This window comes from Gossypium arboreum, chromosome 3 (assembly GCF_025698485.1).
Source record: "Gossypium arboreum isolate Shixiya-1 chromosome 3, ASM2569848v2, whole genome shotgun sequence".
Lineage (NCBI taxonomy): Eukaryota > Viridiplantae > Streptophyta > Magnoliopsida > Malvales > Malvaceae > Gossypium > Gossypium arboreum.
In genome coordinates this window covers 10,830,216-10,856,170 of record NC_069072.1, presented here as the reverse complement: position 1 = coordinate 10,856,170, position 25,955 = coordinate 10,830,216, and positions in this window count along the sequence as shown.

Below are 25,955 nucleotides of genomic sequence, written 5' to 3'. Positions count from 1 at the left end.
AGCCTCTTCCATAATCTAAATGACAGCTTTTCTCTTTCATCACATCCCGCAAAATTTCGTTGGACAAATGCAGATGTAATTGTGTTAATGCCTTTCGATCCTTACGCTTCTTCTCTTCATCTCATTAATGTCGAAGGCATCTTATCTATCCTAGCGGGCATCCTCTAGATCCATCTGCAAGAAGCGCTTGCATCTTAATTTGCCACAACGCAAATCTGGTGTTGCGATCCAACAATGAATTTCATACTTCAAAGACGCCATTCTGTGATCGAGATGAATAACCCGGAAGCTCGATACCAATTTGTGAAAAATAAAATAGAATAAAATAAATAAAATAAAGAACACACAAATTTTACGTGGAAACCCTTTAGGAAAAAACCACAGCGAGAGGAGAAGAAAATTCACTATGTCGAAAATTTTTTTTCAAATACAAGAGGAATAGATCGTGTCTATTTATAGGCTTGCAAAGCCATATTCTAGTAGGATTGAAACACCTTATCCTAATCAATATAAAATAGATGGAGTTTAATAAGGTTTAAAACCTTATTCTAAAATAAAATAAAAGAAGTCTAGTTCTATATGGATTTTACTTTTATTTTATTTTCCATCGTATTTTATTTAAATAAGAATTTGGGTCACTTAATTCTAATGAAATGAATGGAATAATTAGTTCTAGTTATTAAATAGAAATAATTAGTTCTAGCTATTATACTATAAAAAAATAATTAATTTCATTTTCATTTTTAATAATGAATAAATTCAATTTTCATTTTATTTTTTAGTTATTATGGTTATATAGGATAGTCTAATAAAAGGATAAGAATAAAATGAAATTAAAGAAAAAAGATGCAACCCATAGAAATGAAATCCAGATCATAATGAGAGACTCCTTTCTTTTGTTTTCATTCATAAAGACGAAGCTAAGGCGAAAAAAGAATCGACCCTTCGAGTATTCCACCAAATTGCACGAGAAAGCGAGAGTAAGAGGACATATATATGTTATGAAATACCCATCTATATTGAATTGCGAATCTGAAATGATAAAATATTTTTGGACCAAATAAAAATTAATATGGGTCTCGATAGAGGCGAAAGCGGATAAACAAACAAGAAAATAGGTAAAGACCCTTCGATATAAGAATCTATATCTATATCTACTAAATTCAACGGTTTAGCATAAAAAGAAAGCAAATAAATAAACGAAAGAAAATAAACAAATGAAAGAAGGGAAAGGAGGAGAAAGGAGAAGGAGGGCATCCTAATGAGATCCTAATCTCAAGACACAAAAGGGATATGGCGAAATTGGTAGACGCTACGGACTTAATTGGATTGAGCCTTGGTATGGAAACCTACTAAGTGATAACTTTCAAATTCAGAGAAACCACGGAATGAAAATGGGCAATCTGAGCCAAATCCTATTATTTTATTATTTTACGAAAATAAACATGAACAAAGGTTAAATAGCGAGAATAAGAAAAAAAAGGAAAGGATAGGTGCGAGAGACTCAATGGAAGCTATTCTAACAAATGGGGTTGTTGTTGGTAAAGGAATCCTTATATCGAATATCGAAACTCTAGAAAGGATGCAAGATATACCTATTTTTTTTATAGGTATACTAATGAAAAACTATCTCAAAAAAGACGAACCGAACCCGTATTTTTTTTTTTATTTCTATTATATGCAATATCAATTTATATTTATATGAAAATATGAAAATAAAAAGAATTGTTGTGAATCGATTCCAAGTTGAAGAAAGAATCGAATAGAATAGTCATTAATCAAATCATTCACTCCATAGTCGATAAATCTTTTGAAAACCGATTAATCGGACGAGAATAAAGATAGAGTCCCGTTCTACATGTCAATATCAATACCGACAACAATGAAATTTATAGTAAGAGGAAAATCCGTCGACTTTAAAAATCGTGAGGGTTCAAGTCCTCTATCCCCAACCCCAAAAGCCCGCTTCTTTGTCTATTTATTTTATCCTACCCTTTTGTTAGTGGTTCAAAGTTCCTCATGTTTCTCATTCATCCTATTCTTTGCCGTTTTACAAGCGTATCCTAGCATAGCGAATTTTGTTCTCTTATCACAAGTCTTGTGATATAGTGTGATGTGATATATATATGATATACGTAGAAATCTCTTGAGCAAGGAATACCTATTTGAATGATTCATAATACATATGATTACTCATATGGAAATTTACAAAGTCTTCCTTTTGAAGATCCAAGAAATTCTTGTTCGAGACTTTTAATTTAATACTTTTTCGTTTTTTTTGTTTTCATTTTAATTGACATAGACCCAAGTCATCTAGTATTATGAGGATAATGCGTCGGTAATGGTCGGGATAGCTCAATTGGTAGAGCGGAGGACTGAAAATCCTCGTGTCACCAGTTCAAATCGGTTCTGGCATATGATTAATTTGTATGAGTATCTACTCTACAAATTAATTGATATGGATCGAATAATACATACTTATCTAGCTAGGTATCCGAGAGTAAACCCTCTCTTTATTTATTTTATTTTGTATTTTTTCTCTTTTAAAATGAGCAAAGAGTCTATTCTAATGTGTCTATTATAATGTAGTAAAAGACAAAATTTGCTTATCTTTCCTCTTCTTTTTAATTTGTTCACATCAATGCTTCTCACATTCAAAAAGAATGGTAATACTTCATACATATTTAATTAAAAGATTAAAATAAAAATAGTTGGTTGAAAGGCCCAACAAAAAGTCGGGTCTAGAGGAGTTCAAGGATAGAAATAACCAAGACTCATCTCACTCACAGTACAAATAGAAGCCGATCCCTTTCATTTATTTCTTTGTATTCTCTTTCATATTCCATTTCTTCATTCCCTTCTATGCGACTCTCTAGAGTTCATCTAAGTGATGTCTTGCGATACAAAGTTCACGATGCAGAACCCTTGTTGTTCATCCTATTGTCTCGGCTCGTCCGAAATAAAATAAATATAAATAAAAAAGTCTCTTCAAAAATCGAGAATCTCAATGATGTATTGTCTTTTATTTCTTTTTATTTATTAGCCTATCCATAAGAATACGAATGAAACCTCAATTCCTCTGTTTGAGCTAGAAGAGAATGTACAAATATTCCTTGAATATTCGAAGTTGTAATTAGTTTCTTATCATTCAATGAGCGTCTTGTATTTCATAAAATTGGGGCAATGTAATCCTTACGTAAAGGCCACCCTATCCAACTTTCGGGCATTAAGATACGTTTGATCGTGGATGATTTTCATAAGAGATTCCCAACATGTCATAAGATTCTCGTTCTTGAAAATCCGAACTTTTCCAAACCCGAAAAGCAGGCGAATTCTAGGGTTACTCCTTGGAGCAAATACTTTTATACATACCTCTTAGGTTGATCTACACCATACTCTATTCTCGTAAGATGATACACTTTGGCTAACAGATCCGCTTTGGTGCTACATCTTAGGCACATTGGGAACGTAGATAATTGTAACCATATACATATAAAATAACAGCAATGGAATGCCAATCCTCGGGCTTTATTTGTAAAGTCTCTATTCCTTGGTAATCGAAGCCCAAAGATCTATGAACTAGCCCGTGTTTGACTAGCCAAGCAGGACAAACGACCTGCATCTTTTTATCTCTCCGCACTTTTCTTTTTTATTTGTCATTTTTATAAGATAAGTATTTCGCATTTATGATGAAATCAATTTATGAAGATTAATTAGTTTATGCATTTACGTAAAAAAAAATCCTACCTAATTTACTAATTCGTGGGAAGATAGTGAACCCTTGTAGTTGAAAAATGTTTCAGAGGAATCTCAAGTAGATGGTGGTTGATAGAGCAATCCTTGATTATAATTTCGAAGACGATCTGCGTACAAGACAAAACTTGTGATTGGTAGTAAAACACCGATCCCCTGTTGAGATCTAATTCGATCTTCATAGATTTCATGAGATATTTTCTTACGAAGTTTTGTTATAGCATCTATAAGCGCCTCGGGTTTAGGGGACAGCCGGCAAATAGACATCCACGAGAATTAGCTTATCGACCCCTAACGATACTATAAGAATCGATCTTGAACATCCCTCTGTAATTGTACACGCCCATAGCAATAACATATTTAGGTTCGCATTTGTTCATATAATCTCACTAAAGAGGGCACCATTTTCATTGTTCTTGTTCAATTTGTTAAAATTAGGTGCTCTTTGTCTAGGACTCGATCTTGGTACCAGCCCATAACGATCAAAGTCGAGCGTGAGCCTATTAATGAAGCAAATTCAATAAAGCAACAAGCGGTACCATAAAAAGCGGCCATAAACCGGAAGTCTTGACCAATTTGAAAGATCATTTAATGTAGTTGAAATAAGCGAATTTTGGGTTGTTCGATCAAGTAAGGGAAATTGATGGAATTCATACTCAATGTTATTATTATTTTGACTTTTTCTTTCTTTTTATTATCTGAATATTAGGAACTAAGACCATTCCAATGCTCCTTTTCGCCATGCATAAACCGAACCAACAATTAGGATAAGCACGAAAATGAAAGCTTTATGAATCTGGTACCCCAATACATCGAAACTCATTGCCCATGGATAAAGAAAACCGTTTCAACATCAAAACAACAAAAACTAGAGCAAACATATAATAACGGATTGAAATTGTAACCAAGCATCGCCCATTGGTTCTATACCGATTCATAACTAGAAAGTTTTTCGGACCCTTTCTAATCGGGCTAAAACTCGAAATTAGAAATGCCAAAATAGGAATAGCACTTGATATTATTAGAAATGCCCGAAAATATCATATTAAAAAGCGTAAACATAGACGAACTCCTATGAATGTGAAAATAGATCGGATTAGTCGCTTCGACCGAATTCATTGTCAAGTCATCCGCAATCGTTTGTTTAGTCAAAACAACAATTCAGGTTTGATCGAATCGTCGATTTAGTTTGTTTGCGGTGTTTCCATGTTGCGTTTAAGATTTATTGATTGGAATTAATCCTATTTTATTTACATTCCACTTATTTCGATTTCATTTCGATATAGTACTAATTTGTATAATACTAGTATAAATATATATTTATACTATATATAGTATAATACTATACAAATCCAAAACAAGTAATACTTTTTCGTTTTCACTTCATTTGGATTTTTCTAAATAAAAGGAATTCTAATATCTAACTAATATCTAATATTTATTAGAATTTTAGAAATAAAAAACTTTTAATTGAAATTCTATTTATTCTAAATATAAATTGAAATTATAGATTTAGAATAAATAGAAATTTTTATTTTATATCTATTTATATAGAATCAATCAAAATCAATCTACCCATGAGGATTAATTAAGAAAATGGGGTTTTGTTTATTTTATTCTTATCCAAGAAAAAAAAAAGCGATTGGATCCGTTGAAATGCGCTTTTGTTTTCGGGGTTATACTCGAGTGATCTCCCGTGAGCGAGCTTATGGGAATGATTTTAACCAAGCAAGCTGAAGCGACCGGTTCAATCAACAAAGAATACAATAATTAGGAAAAACTATATTTTATTTTTAGTTGTATTTGGATATTCTTTATTTTATTGTTTTAGTTTGCTTTAGTTTTAAGAATATTATTTTCATTTTCTTAATTTAATAAATTTAATGAATATTTAAAATTAATAAAATAGAAAATTCGAAAATATAGGGCTATCTGGGACTCGAACCGTAGACCTTCTCAGTAAAACAGATCGAATCGATTATTATCAAAATGATTCGGCCTATTTCAAAGACCCAACATGCATTTTTTTTTGCATTGGGCTCTTTCATTAAGCGATAGAAATATCGGTTAGTCTCAGATATATATTTTTTCTAACGAGAAAAAAAAGAAGACGATTCCGTGTGCTCGATTCATTATCGATACAGAGCACTTCCAAAGTGTTTCAAAGAGGGAAGGGTTATCTTGGCGTAGGAGTGCTTCGCCTAGATCAACCTAAGTTAAATGGAGTCTCTACCATCCTGATTAAAAAATCAAACATGAAACTTCATACACCTTAAGATTCATAGGACGAAAAGAGCATTTTTGAGGTCCTTATACTCATTATGCCTAGCATTGAATAGACCGGGTATTCACCCTATCAATATCTCAAATCAATGATGGGTTCGATTCGGATCTTGCCTAAACGGCACCCGAATCGGACCGAACCATTTGTCGCTATTGTTCTCTTGTTTTGTTCCTTCAAAGTAATGGAGTAAGACATCGATTTCTCAAAAGATCAATTCTTTTGATTGCATGATAGACTTCACGAAAAACATTGGCATGCGTGTAAACGAGGTGCTCTACCAACTGAGCTATAGCCCTTGTGTTTGTGATACATATTTTATCATATTATGTAGATAATTTCTTGTCAAGATGAATATTACATGATCCAACATCATAATCATACCCTTTTGGTCGGTTTGATTGGTATTGCTTAGAAGTAATATTGGATTTATAATCCATCGATGTAATAGGTCCCTTTTCTTTCTCTTTATGATTCCTTATGATAATAAATGACCTACTTAACTCGATGGTTAGAGTATTGGTTTCATACTGTGAGTCATTGGTTCAAATCCAATAGTAGGTAGAACTTATTAGATACCATCGATCCGGTGTCTAATAAGTTTTTCTACCCACCTTCTTTATTGATTTTCTATCTTTTCATCCTATTCTATTTCCGTTTTCAATTTTCAAATTTTTCGTTAGATCAAAATCGATTTCACTTTTGATTGTATTTGATTCTATTTAATCGGCAGAATCAAAATGGGATGTATAAACGAAAGTTCTGTTTACTGAAATTCTTTCGATTAACCAACTCGTTCTGAAATCGCGTTGATAGCCTCGACTCGTGTCCTAGCCCGTCGAGAGCTAGATTTGCCTCAATTGTTTGCCTCTTGCCTTGACTTTCCTCAAGTTAGCTTCCGCTATTTCAAGAGCTTCTTGAGCTTCTTGTGGATCAATGTCACTACCCTTCTCGCATCATTTACTAAAATATTGATTTCATTGTTGCCTATTCTAGCAAAACCACCCATCGAGCCATCGTTAACCATTGGTCGTTAAGACGTATTCTCAAAATACCTATATCTACAATTTGTGGCAATAGGCGCGTGATTTGGTATCGCCAATTTGTCCGCTATTAGTAGATAAAATGATTTCTTTCACTTCTAAATCCCAAACAATTCGATTAGGGTAAGTACGCAAAGATTTAAGGTCATTTCTTCAATTTCTCTCCATTTCTAAGTTCGTAGCCTTCGCAGAGCTTCGTCGATGTTACCTACCAAATAAAAGGCCTATTCGGGAAGACCGCCTAATTCTCCGGAAAGGATCAATTTAAATCCTCTAATTGTTTCGCTAGACCAACATATTTCCCGGGGAACCGTAAATACTTCCGCTACGAAAAAGGGTTGTGATAAGAACGCTCAATTTTTCAAGGCTCTTGCTACGGTTAGCGATCCTCTTTGGACAATTCGTCCAACCCAAGGATAGCTATAATGTCACGAAGTTCTTTGTAACGCTGTAAGGTTTGCTTAACCCTTTGCGCGATTTCATAATGTTCCTCACCAACGATTCGAGGTTGGAGCATAGTGGACGTTGAGTCTAAAGGATCTATTTGGATAAATACCTTTGGCGACTAATCCTCTTGATAGTACGGTAGTAGCATCTAAATCGCAAATGTTGTGGTAAGGTGGTCGGTCAAATCATCCGCAGTACATAAACCGCTTGAATAGAAGTTATGGATCCTCCTTGGTAGAAGTAATTCTTTCTTGTAAAGTACCCATTTGATTACTAAGGGTGGGTTGATAACCCACGGTGGAAGGCATTCTACCCAATAAGGCGGATACTTGGATCCCGCTTGGACAAAAGCGGAAGATATTGTCTATAAATAGAAGTACGTCTTGTTCATTAACATCTCGGAAATATTCCGCCATAGTTAGGCGATCAATCCAACTCTCATACGAGCTCTGGCGGTTCATTCATCCGACCAGTAGACTAAAGCCACTTTTGATTCCGCAAGATTTTGTTCATTAATTACTCCAGATTCTTTCATTTCCATGTAAAGATCATTTCCTTCACGAGTCCGTTCACCTACTCCGCCAAATACGGATCGCCCCATGAGCTTTGGCAATGTTGTTGATCAATTCCATAATGAGTCTTGTTTTACCTACCCCACCCCCAAATAGTCCGATTTTTCCTCCACGACGATAAGGAGCTAAAAGATCGACTACTTTAATTCTGTTTCAAAAATAGATAATTTTGTATCTAATTGTATGAAAGCGGGCGGATTTATGAATAGGGGATGTTGTGCGAGTATCTACAGGACCTAAATTATCAACGGCTCCCCAAGCACGTTAAAAATTGCCCTAGGCTCGCTCGCCATTGGAACACTTAGAGCGACTCTGTGTCAATCACTTCCATTCCTCTCGTTAGACCATCTGTAGCGCTCATAGCTACTGACTCTAACTCGATTATTTCCTAATAATTGCTGTACCTCACAAGTTACATTAATTTGTTGACCGTGGTATCTTGACCCTTAACTACTAGGCGTTGTAAATATTAGGCATCTTGCCGGGAAAGGCTACATCGAAGATGGACCGATGATTTGAGAAATACGCCTGATTTTCTTTTTCAAGCGTGGAAACTCCAGAAGCAGTAGTAGGATTTATTTTCATAATAAAGTGAAATATGTCAATTTTTTTCCAAAATTATCTAATACAAAATAAATCTTCAACGGGAGGTTGATCGGTTAATTCAATAAGAAATGGGGTTAGCGCCGATTTCGTTGGTCCCATCCAATTCAAGTGCATGCAATTGGATTGTTTCCTTATTCAATGAAGGAATTTTAAGTTCAACCAACCTATTTTCAAAATAGGAAGTGGATAAATAAAAATTTTGGGAGAGTCTTTCATTTGTCCATCATTATAGGCAACACCATCCATATTATCTATGGAATTGAACCCGAACTCTATTTATGATTCCTTATTTCTATCTCATTAGCCTTGTTTCAATTTCATTTCATATTTTATTTTAGCATATCGATTTTTTTTTACTTTCGTCCAACCTCTCCCCTTTTCCATCTCCCTTTTTTTTCATTTCAGGGCGAATTACTTTGTTTTCACATCTAGGATTTACATATACAACATATATTCTTGTCAAGGGTGAATTTCTTATTTTATTGAGCTTATAATATATAATTTATATTAGATGTTAGAATATTAATTCTATTATATATTTATCTATTCTATTATATATATATTCTAATATATATTAGTATTATTTTTATATTATTTATCTATTTCTTATCTATTTCTATTTCATTTATTTCATTTGCATTTAGAATTTTGATTCAAAAAAAGTAAGGAATTATAAACTTGAAAAACACGGATCAAGGTTCGCCATACATATGAAAGAATATAGAATAATGATGTATTTGGCGAATCAAATACCATGGTCTAATAAGGAACCTTTCGGATTCGTTGATAATTTTTGAAAGATTTCTTGAAAAGGTTTCATTAACTCCTCATTTATATCGAGTAGACCTTGTTGTTGCGAGAATTCTTAATTCATGAGTTGTAGGGAGGGACTTATGTCACCACAAACAGAGACTAAAGCAAGTGTTGGATTCAAAGTCGGTGTTAAAGAGTATAAATTGACTTATTATACTCCTCGAATATGAAGTCAAAGATCTTGATATCTTGGCACCTTCCGAGTAACTCCTCAACCCGAGTTCGCTTTGAGGAAGCGAGGGCATGATGAGTCTTGAATCTTCTCTTGGTACATGGACAACCGTGTGGACCGATGGGCTTACCACCTTGATCGTTACAAAGGCGATGCTACGACATTGAGCCCGTTCTAGGGAAGAAGATCAATATATATGTTATGTAGCTTACCCTTTAGACCTTTTGAAGAAGGTTACATTACTAACATGTTTACTTCCATTGTGGGTAATGTATTTGGGTTCAAAGCCTGCTTGCGCTCTACGTCTAGAGGATCTGCGAGTCCCTACTGCTTATATTAAAACTTTCCAAGGCCGCCTCATGGCATCCAAAGTTGAAAGAGATAAATTGAACAAGTATGGTCGCCTCTATTAGGATGTACTATTAAACCTAAATTGGGGTTATCCGCTAAGAACTACGGTAGAGCAATTTATGAATGTCTACGTGGCGGGCTTGATTTTACCAAAGATGATGAGAATGTGAACTCCCAACCATTTATCTATTTGGAGAGACCGTTTCTTATTTTGTGCCAAGTAATTTTTAAATCACAGTGAAACAGTGAAATCAAAGGGCATTACTTGAATGCTACTGCAGTACATGTGAAGAAATGATCAAAAGGGCCATGTGTGCTAGAGAATTGGGAGTTCCTATCATAATGCACGACTACTTAATGGTGGGTTCACCGCAAATACTAGCTTGGCTCATTATTGCCGAGATAATGGTCTACTTCTTCACATCCATCGCAAGAATGCACGCAGATTATTGATAGACGGAAGAATCATGGTATGCACTTTCGTGTACTAGCTAAAGCTTTACGTATGTCGGTGGAGATCATATTCACATTTGATACGATAGTAGGTAAACTTGAAGGAGAAAGGGACATAACTTTGGGCTTTGTTGATTTACTACGTGATGATTTTATTGAAAAAGATCGAAGCCATGGTATTTATTTCACTCAAGATTGGGTTTCTATGCGGTGTTACGCCTGTAGCTTCGGGGTATTCACGTTTGGCATATGCCTGCTGACCGAGATCTTTGGAGATGATTCCGTACTACAATTCGGTGGAGGAACTTTAGGACACCCTTGGGAAATGCACCGGTCTCGTAGCTAATCGAGTAGCTTTAGAAGCATGTGTACAAGCTCGTAATGAGGACGTGACCTTGCCCGCGAGGGTAATGAAATTATCCATGAGGCTAGCAAATGGAGTCTGAACTAGCTGCTGCTTGTGAAGTATGGAAGGCGATCAAATTTGAATTTGACGATGGATAAATTAGATAAAGTGGAAAAATGAGATAAACCACTTCATAAATCAAATTTGAATTGAAGCAATGGATACTTTGTAATCCAATAATTCTTGTCGGTTTGTTGAATTGCAATTAAACTCGCCCAATCTTTTACTAAAAGGATTGAGCCGATTCTATTGTCTATATTTTTGATAGATATATTTTTATCTAGATATACAAGATCTTAAATACAAAAATAAAAGACTAAACACAACTCAAATTTTCTCCTGGGTCCATAATTAATCCTATGTATGGATCCTTAGGATTGGTGTATTCTTTTCTATCCTATATACCACGGTTTGGATCATGGATCGAGCCAAGCATCACAACTTCTTCTACCCATCCCGTATGTTGTCCTTTTGGCTCCGTGTTGGAATAGAAACTTATTGTATTAGTAGACGAGATTTTTAAAAAGGTTCTTGATAGGAGAAAATTTCTTTTTCAATTTTTCAATGCGGATTTTACACAATATGGGAAATCACTATTTCTAATTGAAAATTGATATTTCTAATTCAAAAGAAAAAGAGCTCTATCCTATCATATATAATGAATCGCTACTCTAGGTTCTCACAAAAGAGAATCGTTTCTTTCAATATTCACTCATTGTTCGTTAATAACCCTAGTGATTGTATCTAGTATGCGTATTCGATAGGAAATAAAATATTCAATTGATTTTTCATCGAATGACTATTCATCTATCAGACTTTCATGGAAATAGAGGCAAGAAAGCTCTATGGAAAAATCATGGTTCAATTTGATCTGTCTAAGGAGAATTAGAATACGATGTGGGCTAAGTAAATCAATGGATAGCGCCTTGGTCTGTTGAAAATACTCACAAACGAAGACCCCACTAGAAATGATACGGATAAAACATTCATGATTGTAGTGATGACTCTAGTTATTACGAGAAGGTTGATCATTTAGTTGACGTCAAAGACATTGAATTTCATTTCGATGACACCTTTTTAATTAGGGATAGTAATCGGGACCGTTATTCCATATATTTTGATAGTGAAAATCAAATTTTTGGGCTTAACAATGATCATTCTTTTTGAGTGAACTAGAAAGTTTTTTTATAGTTATCATAATTCTAGTTATATGAATAATGGATCGAAAATGATGAGCCCCACTATCATTTTAACTTGTATGATAATGATACTAAGCGTGGTTGGAATAATCACATTAATAGTTGTATTGACTCTTATCTTCATTCTCAAATCAGTATTGATAGTTCCATTTTAAGTGGTAGTGACAATTCCAATGATAATTATATTTATAATTACATTTATGTGAAGGTGGAAATAGTAGTGAAGGCAAGAATTTCGATATAATAACTCGTGAAAATGGTAATGATTTAACTCTAAAAGAAAGTTCTAATGATCTCGATCTATACAAGGATTTGTGGGTTCAATGCGAATGCGAAAATTGTTATGGAGTAAATTATAAGAAATCGCTTAATTCAAAATGAATATTTGTGAACAATGTGGATATCATTTGAAAATGAGGAGTTCGGATAGAATCGAACTTTCGATTGATCCGAGCACTTGGGGTCCTATGGATGAAGACATGATCTCTCTGGATCCCATTGAATTTCATCTGAAGAAGAGCTTTATAAAGATCGTATTGATTTTATCAAAGAAAGACAGGATTAATCGAGGCTATTCAAGCAGCACGGGTCAACTAAGCGGTATTCCTATAGCAATCGGGGTTATGGATTTTTAGTTTATGGGGAGTATGGGATCCGTAGTAGGCGAGAAAATCACCCGTTTGATCGAATATGCTACCAATAATTTTTACCTCTTATTCTAGTGTGTGCTTCCGGAGGAGCACGATGCAAGAAGGAAGTTTGAGCTTGATGCAAATGGCTAAAATATCTTCCGCTTTATATGATTATCAATCAAATAAAAAGTTATTTTATGTATCAATTCTTACATCTCCTACTACTTGGTGGAGTGATTGAGTTTTGGTATGTTGGGGATATCATTATTCTTGAACCCAATGCCTATATTGCATTTGCGGGTAAAAGAGTAATTGAGCAAACATTGAATAAAACAATACCGGAAGGTTCACAAAGTGGCTGAATATTTATTCCATAAGGGTTTATTCGATCCAATCGCATACACGTAATCCTTTAAAAGGTGTTCGAGTGAGTTAGTTCACTCCACGGTTTTTCCCTTTGAATCAAAATTCAATCAAGTAGACTCTTAAGTGAAATTTTTTATTTGTAGTGAAAAGGTAGTTAGTTAGTTTATCAGAATCAAAGTCAAAGCCCGCGTAATGGGCTTTGACTTTGTGACAAAAAAAGGAATTGTCGAAAAACAAATTATGTGGATAATTATTATTATCATTATCCGATATTACTAATGAGTAAACCTCTAGCAACAAGATAAAAGCGAATTTTTCCTTACGTGAAATGAAATTGAATTTGGAGAGACAAATAAAAGCAATTTTATCCTCCTCTATTATGTATGTATATAGAATTTAAATAGAGAAAAATAGAATAGAAATATAGAGTTTTGCATCTTTCTATATCTCCGAAAATTCTATTTTTACTAATAATCCTCGTTCTTGGATCGGATTCTAACGAATCGAATCTTTCGACAATTTGTAATAAACTCTTTCTTTATTAAATTCAAAAATGCAAATTAGAAGACAAGAACAATAGAATAATAAGAAAAGTAAGAATAAAGTAAGATAATAAAGAAAGTGGATTATCTTATCATATACATCTATTTTATTTGATTTAAAAGATGGGCAAGTCCTTTTATTTAATTCTACATTCCTTGCACTTATTAGATATCTATTAGATATATAGATTCGCTTAGATATACTTAGTATTTAGATATAATTAGTATAATATACTAATTATAATATAATCGTTATAAGATATATTTCTAACTAAACAATATAACAATAACAGTACAAATATTAAATTGAGGTACCCATTTTATGACAACTTTCATAGCTTTTCCTCTATTTTTGTGCCTTTAGTAGGCCTAGTATTCCAAGCAATTGCAATGGCTTCTTTATCTTTGTATGTTCAAAAACTAAGATTTTTAGATTCGATGGGGCCAAGACCAAATCTTATCTATTTTTTTCAAGACTTAGATGTCATGGATACCTATTTAGTAGAATATTGTATAACATCCGCTTACCCGAACCGAACATAAATGAAAAAGCCCTCTTATGCATACGTAAACATGGTATAGGGTTAAATGAATTATAGCAAGTGGATCGATCGAACGGATGTATGAAATTAAAGTCTATATATCTAGTAGATCCGTATAAGCGATCATATAAAGGGATGATTTTAGATCGAAGCAATTTGATGAATTCCTTCTAAAAGTTCATATCAAAATAGTACTAGTTGATGAGAGTTACTTGAAACAAAAAAAGTAAAGTCGAATTTTTTGGTTATTCTCTCAATTCGAATAAAATGCAACTGGATCTAGTATGTATGAGTTGGCGATCGAATCTATATGGATAGAATTTATAGTGGGATCTCGAAAAACAAGCAATTTTTTTGGGCCTTTATCCTTTTTTTGGTTCATTAGGGTTTTATTAGTTGGAACTTCTAGTTATCTTGGTAGGAATTTGATATCTTTATTTCCATCTCAAAGAAATAGTTTTTTTCCACAAGGAATCGTGATGTCTTTCTATGGGATCGCAGGCCTCTTTATTAGTTCCTATTTGTGGTGCACAATTTTTGGAATGTAGCAGTGGTTATGATCGATTCGATAGAAAGGAGGAATAGTCTGTATTTTTCGTTAGGGTTTTCTGGAAAAATCGTCGCATCTTTCTACGATTCCTTATGAAAGATATTCATCCATCGAATAGAAGTTAAAGAGGGTATTTATGCTCGTCGTGTCCTTTATATGGAAATCGAGGCCGGGGCCGTTCCTTGACTTCGTCTTGATGAGAATTTGACTCGCAAAATTGAACAAAAAGTCTGCTGAATTGGCCTATTTTTTGCGTGTCGATTGAAGTCTTTTGAAATGAATTGCAGAATAAAAGCTTTCTCACGGAGGAAAAAGCTCAATCCAAGAATCCTCTTTTTCTATAGCGAACTAAACTGAAGTTTCTTGAATGCCCATTCAAACCAAAGCGGACGATACGGAAGAGTCATAACATAAAAACAGCTTTTTTGTCCACAAAATAGTTTTTATGCGTCTGTAAATGTAAAACCGCTCAACTTAATTCAGTAACAAAATAAGCAAGAAATCAAATCTGGATTCATCTCATATATCAAATCGAAATAAAGACTTTCGCTTTTTATTTGCAATATTTGGAGTTGATCGTTAGATACTGAGATAGATCATATCTTGTAAATTTTCTCTACTTTTCTTTTCTCAATCGGCCCCTCCCCTTTTATCCTTTCTTTTGTGCTCCTTAAGAACTAAAGAACTAAACAAGTGGATTTCTTTCTTATAACATAATGATAAACGTAATGATAACTTTTACGTCTTTTTTGTCACTCATTTTTGATCAAGATAATATTTTTCCTAATTTTTTTCAATTATTCTGGACTCTAGACTATATATAGTTTAGATAACCCGTGAAAATTTTCGACATATTTGATTGCGATCTTGATATAGGTAGGCGCTCCTTCATCTCAAAATCAATAGAACAATCTTTATTATTTGAAGCGGTTCTTTCGGCGAGTTATCAAAAGAGGGCAATTGCTTGAATTTGATCAATTGAGATATATGGAAACAAAAACAATATCAATATAACAATAATATATATATTTCATTCAATTCAAAGTGGATTCTTATTTTCTATATTTCGTATTCTTTTTAGATTCAATTAGATTCAAGGGCTAAGCTTGAATCAAAAAAAACAGAGAATAGATTCATGGGCCCCTACTTTATAATATAATGAAAGGCATGCTTGATAGAAAGATTAGATCACATAAAGTCAACGAATGAGGTGGGTTCATTAACAACTCACAGATGAAAAAATGGCAAAAAAGAAAGCATTCACTCCCCTTCTATATCTTGCATCTATAGTATTTTTGCCCTGGTGGATCTCTCTCTCATTTAATAAAAGTCTGAAATCTTGGATTACTAATTGGTGGGATACTAGGCAATCCGAAACTTTTTTGAATGATATTCAAGAAAAGAGTATTCTAGAACAATTCATAGAAGTAGAGGAACTCTTCCTGTTGGACGAAATGATAAAAGAATACCCGGAAACACATCTACAAAAGCTTCAGTATAGGAATCCAAAAGAAACGATCCAATTGATCAAGTTGCACAATGAGGATCATATCCATACGATTTTGCACTTCTCGACCAATCTAATCTGTTTCGTTATTCTAAGTGGTTATTCTATTTTGGGGAATGAAGAACTTCTTATTCTTAACTCTTGGGTTCAAGAATTCCTATATAATTTAAGCGACACAATAAAAGCTTTTTCTATTCTTTTATTAATGATTTATGTATAGGATTTCATTAGCCTACGGTTGGGAACTAATGATTGGCTCTATATACAAAGATTTTGGATTTGCTCATAATGATCAAATTATATCTGGTCTTGTTTCTACTTTTCCGGTCATTCTAGATACAATTTTTAAATATTGGATCTTTCGTTATTTAAATCGTGTATCTCCGTCACTTGTAGTTATTTATCATTCAATGAATGACTGAAAAATGATTCACGGATTCAATTAGAATCTTTCTTACTTTCGAGATAAGCAAAGCATGCAAAGTCGTACTTACTTTACTCTTTCTACCCATCAGGAGAATACAATTTCTCCTCTGTTTTAGTCATTTTTTTTTCAGTTTTCAGTAAAAGTAAATAGCAGAATCGTGGCTAGGGAACTAAACTACAACAACAACAAAGTACAGGGCTATTTGGTAATTTCCTCTTTTCTTCGGTTTCCCACTCGTATAGGATCTAAAATAATAATTTCATTCAATTCACTAATTCTAATAGAAAAATTAATTCATTTTATGTGCTTAAGTCCTTTTTGACATTTTTACAAAATTGCCCCCAATATTTTACTTTCATATAATTTAGTCCCAAAGCCCAAAACATGCAATTTAACGAATTTCAAATAAAATAAAGTTTAGCCGAACCATATAAGGCCTCTCTACAACCCATAATTTTTTTTATTATGCAAAAATTCCTTGTAATTTTATCACTTTAACGATTTAGTCCTCAAACATTAATATTACCAAAATTTACTTTACAAAATAGTCCTATCTAGCAACCAAACTTAACATTCTACCGTAAAACTTCAAGAATAACTCAATTTCATCAACGGTATAATCCAAAACATTTGACAATTTTACGAATTAATCCCCGAGTTAGCTAGACTAAGCTAATACGAGCTCAAAACATAAAAACTTACTAAAAAAGGGCAAGATTTCACTTACCAAATCAAAACTCAAAGCAAACCGTAGCTTCTCCTAGGGCTTCTAGTATTTTTAGTTTAGAAAATGAAAAAGATGAAGACTTTTCTCATGTTTTCTTACTTAATTTTAGTTAAAGACTATTATTTATCTAATTACAATTTTATCCTTTATTAATTCATTTAAAATTCATCAATTAAAAACCCAAAACCGTCCATTATCTACTCAAATGGTATAATTTCCAAATTAAAGAGGGTTTAATTGCACAACTGGTCCTTCAATTATTTTAAAATTTAACTAAACAAGCTTATTTTCAATTTAATCTTAAACTAATTAAGACTAAATGAGAAAATAGCCCAAGTTACTAGATTTAATCATGCCAGCACTTGGAATTTTTTTACCATGGTTTAATTACCATTTTGGTCATTTTACTATTTTAAATCTTTAGTAATTAACTTTTACCTCTTTTACAATTTAATCCTTTTACTTTAATTAAGCAATAAATCATCAAAATTACCAGACCTAACTTCAATTCACATATAATACAACCGTAAATATTTAATAAAAATATTTTTGGCTTTATATTATAGAAACGAGGTCCTAATACCTTGTTTTCAATAACCACTTGACTTTTAAACCAAATCACTTACACTAACTTTTACTTCAATTGTTTAAAATCATCGAATCAAAATTAAATATAAAAATTACTATTAACTCATATAATTTAAATACCAATTACACAACTTACTCATCGGATTTATGGTCTCAAAACCACTATTTTTGACACCATTGAAAAAAAGAACTGTTACAACATGGTTATAGAACACGGGTCAAACAAGATAAATAAAGTAATTGAATGGCACGAATAACTTACCCCCTTTCTGGCGTGTGTCTCAATCATCTGAAGGTATATTGAAACTGTGTATGATCTCCAGATACCCGGATAAGTGCTCCATCTATGAAAAAAAAAACTTGTTAGAACATTTTTTTTTTAAAAATGTCAAATAATTGTTATAATGCTTAAATTTTATCACCTATTCATGAGTGGAAGTACATATGCTTTGTGACTAACTGATGCCAAAAAAGGCATCCGATAAAGCGCCTAAGTTTGTAACAGATGAGGTAGCCGCCTATGTCTACGGCATAAGATTTTGTCGCCTGATAAAGCTCGAAATACAACATAACTAGTACTCTTGAACCCAACTATACAAACAGATGTTATGTAAATCAATTAATAAGGGCAAGTACATCAACTGGACCGTATTTTTGTTTGCCTCCGGCATGAGTACACCCTTTTTAATGTGCATAATGTATGCTCGAACGGCGCACATTACGTCCCGCTCAATGGCAGTACCTGGTAAATGCTTGAAATTGGCCTTCAGCTATGAAAACCTTAAACCCGTAAATTTTGACTTAGCATCACTAGGCGAGACTCCAATAAGTCATAGCAAAGGGCGACAGACTTAGAGATCATACTTATGCCCGAAACTGCACTCCCATCGATTGGGAGCTCGAGTTACAGTGCAACATACTCCAGAGTGATGGTGCACTCCGTACACGAAAAATGAAATGTGTGGGTCTCCGACAGCCACCGCTCGACCAAAGCGGATATCAAGTCGTATTAGGTGTTTTTTGTAAAGTGAATATCATTGAAAAACCCGTTTTATATTTAACCTCTTTGCGATCTTAAAGATGATTTTAGGATGTCTCATTCATTTTCAAAATATAAGTCATTTGTCAAGAAGATAATCATATTAAATCATCATTAATTTCCAAAACGCAATTTCTTGCAGAAGCTCTTAAAACAGGTTGTGTATTCGTGGTATTTTTGAATAACATTTATCCTTTTGAAAACCCGCGTCTTTTCCTACGGCTAATAGTTATAAATCAAAGCAACTAAAAATCCCAAAATAAAATCCAAAGAGGCTTTATTACAATAAAATACCCAAAATAAAATTACTTATAATTTAAAATTCAAATAAGAAAGTATGTGCAGTTGTGTGGCCACCTTTGAGTCCCTCGCAGCATCGATCCGCCTAAGATTGGGGATTACCTGTACAGATAAACAGATGGGTGAGTTATGAAAACTCAGTGTGTAATCCCATTTGGTGAGCATATACAGTCTGGGCCTAAGCCCAATTCCATATGGTTCAGTCTCAGTTAGGGCTTTAGCCCATTACAGTATCAGTATCAGTTTAGGCTTGTGCCCATCTCAGTGACAGTAACAGTATAGATATGCAATCAAGAGATCCTACCCAGCCAGGCTCTACACTCCATCTCCGTCTAACCCTGCACTCGATATGGGGATATAATCGACCCACCATCCCTACACTAAAAAAAGTATCGGTTACGGTACTAAACAGTATTTGCAGTAGAGCTACCAGTACAATACACTTCCTCCAATCATAATAAAACCTAACCCCATGAAACATATCATGCAGCATGTCATGTCATGTTATAATATCATACATGTACTCAATACGCCTAAAAGTGACATGCTAAACACAATCATACATCACATAGGGGCATAACAGTCATTTTATCACATAGGGGCATAACAGTCATTTTATCAATTGGGGGTCTAGGTAAACTTACCAACCCAACAGTAGGTCCACAATCGTATCGGATGACCTATGAAACATTAACAGTCAAATAGTAAAAATGGGCCCACTGCCCATGTGTGCCCACGCGCCCTTGTGGCCCACATGGCCCATAATGGCCTTGGCTGTGTGTATCACACAGCCTGACCCAATAATTTCCACACATCCGTGTGGTTTATCCGTGTAGGACCCACATGCTCGTGGGGCACACCCGACCTATGAATTCGAACATGGTCGGCCACATCAAACATACACCCGTGTGGTATCGACAGTCTCACTTTTCGGCTTTTTACCGATTTTAGTTTTCCAGAGTAGTGTTTACACACCTAGTTACGATTCTTGGTACACAACTCTCCCAAGTAAGCACACACTTAAAAGATCAACAACCCAAGATCAACATTAGTTTATGATTGGAACTAGAAATACAAAAACAACACCAAACGAAAACATTAATGTTGCTTACTCTCACTGCTCCTAATCGATAAAGCCTACAAATCTGTCGGTAGACCAAGTTCGCTGCGATTTGATGCTGCCAAACAAAGTTTGACACAACAGAGAGTCAGAAACTTATCGCAATTTAACAATAGAAACCATCCCCAAATAAATGAAGCAAACACTCTCGCCTCCTACCAAAATACTTACCGAACTAAACGAAAATTAGGGGTTGTGCGCAAGAGAAAGAATAGATTCGGAAAAAAGAAATAAAGGGGAAACGGAAATAAGAGGAGTGTTCGGCCAATGAGAGAAACAACGAAATCAGCAGTGAAACGGAGAAAAAATCTATGGAAACTCACCAAGGAGGCGAAGTCAGGAAACAACAATTAGGATAATAGCAAAGGCTTAATATACGGCAATAAGAGCAGGAAGGAAAAACAGTAATGGGACTGCAACTTGATGATAATGGCAGCAGTAAAATAGACCAAGAAGGGAAGGAAGCAACTAATATACAGCTAGGGGACAGAAACCAAACTAGTAGCACAATCGGCAAAAACTAGAGGGCTTGAGAAAAAGAAAAGAGGAGAAGAAGGGAAAAAAAAATTGGAGAAGACAGTAGGAGAATTCGGAAAAATGGAAAAATGGAAGACCAAATGTTCAGGGAAACAAAAGTCAAGCTGAATTTTTGAGAAAGAGTACAATTTCGCCACCACTACTCCCCCAATCCCTTGATCTACTCCTCAAAACTCTCCCCCAATCTCTTAACCATCCAATTTGAACCCCTCAAACTCTTTAGAGTTTCGGCCAAGCTAGAACACTCCCACGTACTAACAGCAAAATAAAACACCTCAATCTGCCTACCAATACTCGAACCTCAAACCACAGGCAACCACAATACGCCACTTATACCCCAGGCCAGCAAGCCCTTTTTTGACATAAAATACCCACATTAATTAAAAGCCTACTGACTGGAGACAAGGTTTATTCATAAAAACAAAAACTTTTGCACAAGCCAAGGCTTGAACCCAAGACTTCTCAGACACTCCCCAAAACACCTAACCACTAAAATAAACACTCATTTGTGTAACACAAACATATGAAAATAATTATAAAAATTTTTTTGGGGCGTTACAAATCTTTTTTAACCTTATTTTTATTTAAACCTTAAACGAAGTCATCTAATCTTTTTTTTGTTTAAACCCTAAACAAACCTTTTAATACCTTTTTTTATTCAAACCCTAAACAAAATCCTCTTTTGATTTTGTTCAGACCCCAAATCCCTAACACAACCTCTATTTTTTTTTCAACTTTTCATTTTTGTTCTCTAACCCACTGTCGTAACCATTTTTTGAAGAAAACGGGAATCGACTTGGATTTTGAAGATGAAAATGAAAACTGGGAGTCACCACCGATCCTTTTTAACGAGGTGTGATCGGGTCACCTCATAAAAGTGGTTGTTTTTAATAAATAGTTTGATTTATTTAAACAACTATTTTGGTCAACGCAAATCACGAAAACAGGTTCGGGAGTCGGTTACGCATGAGGAAGGATTAGCACCCTCGATACGCCCAAAATTGGTAGTGTCTTAGTGTCGAAAATTTAAAAACTTGAAAGAATTTTAAAATACGATCCTTCTTTATAAAAAGCTCAAGTGTTAAAGACCTTCTCGTCTCAAAATATGAAATGTCACATCCAGTAAGTTAGGACACGACATCTTGAAATTTCGAGAGCGAGCTTGCCTTTTATAAAATCTGTGTATTTTATTAAAATGGTATTCGATTATTTAGAATAAACAAAAGAAGTCGAAACCCAGTAAGTTAGGGCACGTTTTCTCGAATTCTCAAACCTTTGAATATGGCCTTTATTTGAAACAAAATTCTTATTTCGAGATGACAAAATGTCATACCCGTAAGTTAGGGCACAACACTTCGCATCTTTGAGGATAAGCATTTTCAAAACTCAGATAGTGATTTGAAAGAGTATTCCGTTATTTAGGTTAAATGAGAAAATCGAGACCCGAGAAGTTAGGGCACGATTGTCCCGAATTACCGAACATGGAATATCACTCTTATGAAGGAATTATTTTAAGGTATCGAATAAAAAGCATGATGAGATATAAAAGCAAACCATGAGGCGAATGCGTAAAAATAAGCGTGTGATGTCAAACATAATAATACTGAGCAATTACGATAGGTAAAATAATGACAAGGCTAATAAATAAATGCATGAGGAAAAGGAAACGATCGAATACATAAGTAAATTAATAAATAAAAATGACGAAATAAAATGACAAAGATAATGAAAGTGATGATAGCGATATAAGTAAAGATAAGCGAATAAAAGCGAATAAAAAGAAAATAATGAATAAAGCGGAGATGTTCAAAAAAGAACTCGTAATAAACAATTATTATGTAAAACTAAAGAATGATAGTATAGTAATGGTAATAATAATATTAATAGTGATAACACGGGTAATGATTTAGAAATGATGTATGAAAGTGCATGTACGTGCGTGTATAAGTAAATAACATATGATGTGAGTGAGGAAAGAATAAAATAAGTATATTTAAAAGGTGATAGGTGAAAATGTAAGTATATTTATAGTGATATAAATAATAATATTTGAGTAAAATAATAAGTAAATGAAAATATTATGAACCATAATATGTGACATATATATATATAATAATATTACTATATATAAAGGGTATATATACATGTATAAAATATAATAGGGTGAAGATAGATATAACAATAGTATGATATAAAAGCATATATATATTTGTATTATGATATTAAAAGACGTATATGTATATAATAATAATAATAATAATACATACATAGATATGGTAATGTATAATCTGATTATTAAAATATATACGTAACATATAGAGGAACACAATATTAAAAGGATATGTATATGATACACATGTATTAACAAAACAATAAGATCAAAACTAATAATAATAATATATACGCGTATATATATATATTGAAGATATAAATAAACATATATTGATATTAATAGTAGATATGATAAAAAGTATATATAATGTGGTATTAATATGTGTATAATATAGTATTTAAGTGTATATACATAAAACATACATTAGGAATAATAATATAAATGTGAAAAGACAACAATAAGAATGTATATATATAAAATGCATGCAAGTATTAAAAAATGCCTAAATAATAATAATACATGCTGATAATAATAATACTGAAAATGGTAAATAAAATAATGAATAATATCTAAAATATCAAAGGGGAAAAAATAATATGGAAACCACATTAAACTGAAAAAGGACTAAATTTAAAACAAATATGAAGTTCTGGGGCTGATTTAAAAATTAATAAAGGAGAAAGGGATTAATTTGAAAATGCGCGCGACTGCAGAGGGCCAGAAGGGAAATTTTCTCGGGCCCTTAAAACGACATCACAGAAGGGAGGACCGAATCGTAAACGCGATAAATTCCAAGGCCAATTTAAAAGAAATCAAAACCTGATTGCAAAACATATAAAAAGCAGAAGGACCAAGAATGCAATTATCCCCTAAGAGCAAAAACACGCGGATCCCAGGGTAAGACGGGTCGGGTCTTCGGGTCGCGCCTAAATGGCGCCGTTTATGAGTTTTAAAATGGCCGGGCAAAACGGTGCGTTTTGCCGGCCTATATAAGACATTTGTTTTTTTATTTTTTCATTTCTCCTCTCTTCTTCTTCAAAAAAGCCCCGAATCCTCTCTCCCTCTCTCAGTCTGTCGGCCCAGAAGTCGGCGAAGTGTAGGCCAAGCGCCGCCGTACCGTCCACCGTCGCCGGCCACCGCGTGCGGTGGCCGCAATTTCGAAAAAGGTATATTTTTCCCCGTTTTTATATTTTTTTTAACGTATATTTGTATGTATAAATGAGAGAATGGGTCTAAAAACAAAACGAAAATGAAGTTAAATCACTTTAAATTCGCTACTCTCGTTCTCCGATCTCTGCTTTGGGCTCTTTTCCTGCTTTTGATATTGCTAGAGTCTATATTCTTTGCTTGTATGTTTGAAATCTAATTTTTTTTTATTTCACAAGTGCCGATTGTTACAAATGGTAATGGATTCAGGCTTTTATAGGCGTTTTTTGTTACAACTTGCTCTGTCTCTTCTTCTTTTATTGCTGCAGGTAAACGGTGGTGGAGCAGAGGCCACTTGCAGGCGTCGGTAGCGGATGGGGTGGATAGCATGTGCTGACGGCTAGGGTTTCCTTAGCTTTTTTCTTTTGTTGTGTGTTTGGGTTGGGTATGTTTTGGGTAAATTGGGCTTCTATTGGGTATTTAGTGGGCTTGGGTTTGGGTCCAAAATTGGGTTTGTACAGCTGCCCCTCTTTACTTGTTGTCGTGTAACGAGAACAGAGCAAAGACTTAAGAAAGACCAATTTTGCCCGACCTCACCGTGTGTCGGACTTGTTTAGCGCTCCTTTTCTCCGGTAGCTTTATTCCAATCTTGTTGCTTCGCTTCGCTTCACTGCTCTACTGCAACTTCAAGAAGGTAAGGTTTGTTTTGATCTGCTCCACTGCAACTCCATGGAGATAAGGCACGTGACTTCAATCAATTTCACTAAAACTTCAAGGAGATCTGTTGTAGCTTCAATCAATTCCACTGAAACTTCAAGGAGATCCGTTGTGGCTTTTAGCTGCTCCAACGCCATTTCAGGGAGAGGATATTTGATTTTCAACCTGTTATCCTACTGCTTAGGGGGTTAAGGCTTGTCATCATTGATCTGTTTCCCTACTGCTTAGGGGTTTAGATCTGTAAACTCAACCTGTTACCCTACTGCTTAGGGGTTTAAGGTTTGAAAATTTGGCTTGTTACCCTATTGCTTAGGGCAATAATATCTATACTTCAGCTTGTTACCCTACTACTTAGGGGGTTAAAGCTTGGTGGTTTGAATCTGCTTCACTGCATTCGAGGAGGCAAAATTTGATGCATTTGATCTGCTCCACTGCAACTTCAGGGAGACGAAATCTGTAATTTTCAGCCTATTACCCTACTGCTTAGGGGGTTAAGGCCCATCTTCTTTGATCTGTTTCCCTACTGCTTAGGGTGATAAGATCTGCAAATTCGGCTTGTTACCCTACTGCTTAGGGGGTTAAAGCCCTTTGAATTCAACCTGTTACCCTATTACTTAGGGGTTTAAGGTCTGTAAATTTAGTCTGCTCCACTACGACTTCAAGGAGAGAAGACTTGTAACTTCGATCTGCTTCGTTGAGACTTCAGGAAGACAGGATTCCCTAGATTTGATCTGCTCCACTGTAACTTCAGGGAGACGAAATCTGTAATTTTCAGCCTATTACCCTACTGCTTAAGGGTTAAGGTCGTAGAATTTAACTGTTACCCTCTTGCTTAGGGGTTTAAGGCTTGGTGAATTCAACGATTCTAGGGATATGACACGTAGAATCGTTCTATGTATTTATGCTTATGCCAAAGAATTAGGATGCTATGATCAAAGTGAATCAAATGCTCCTAATTAGATGCATTATGACTGCTCTATGAATGTATGAGTGCAACGTGTGGTGA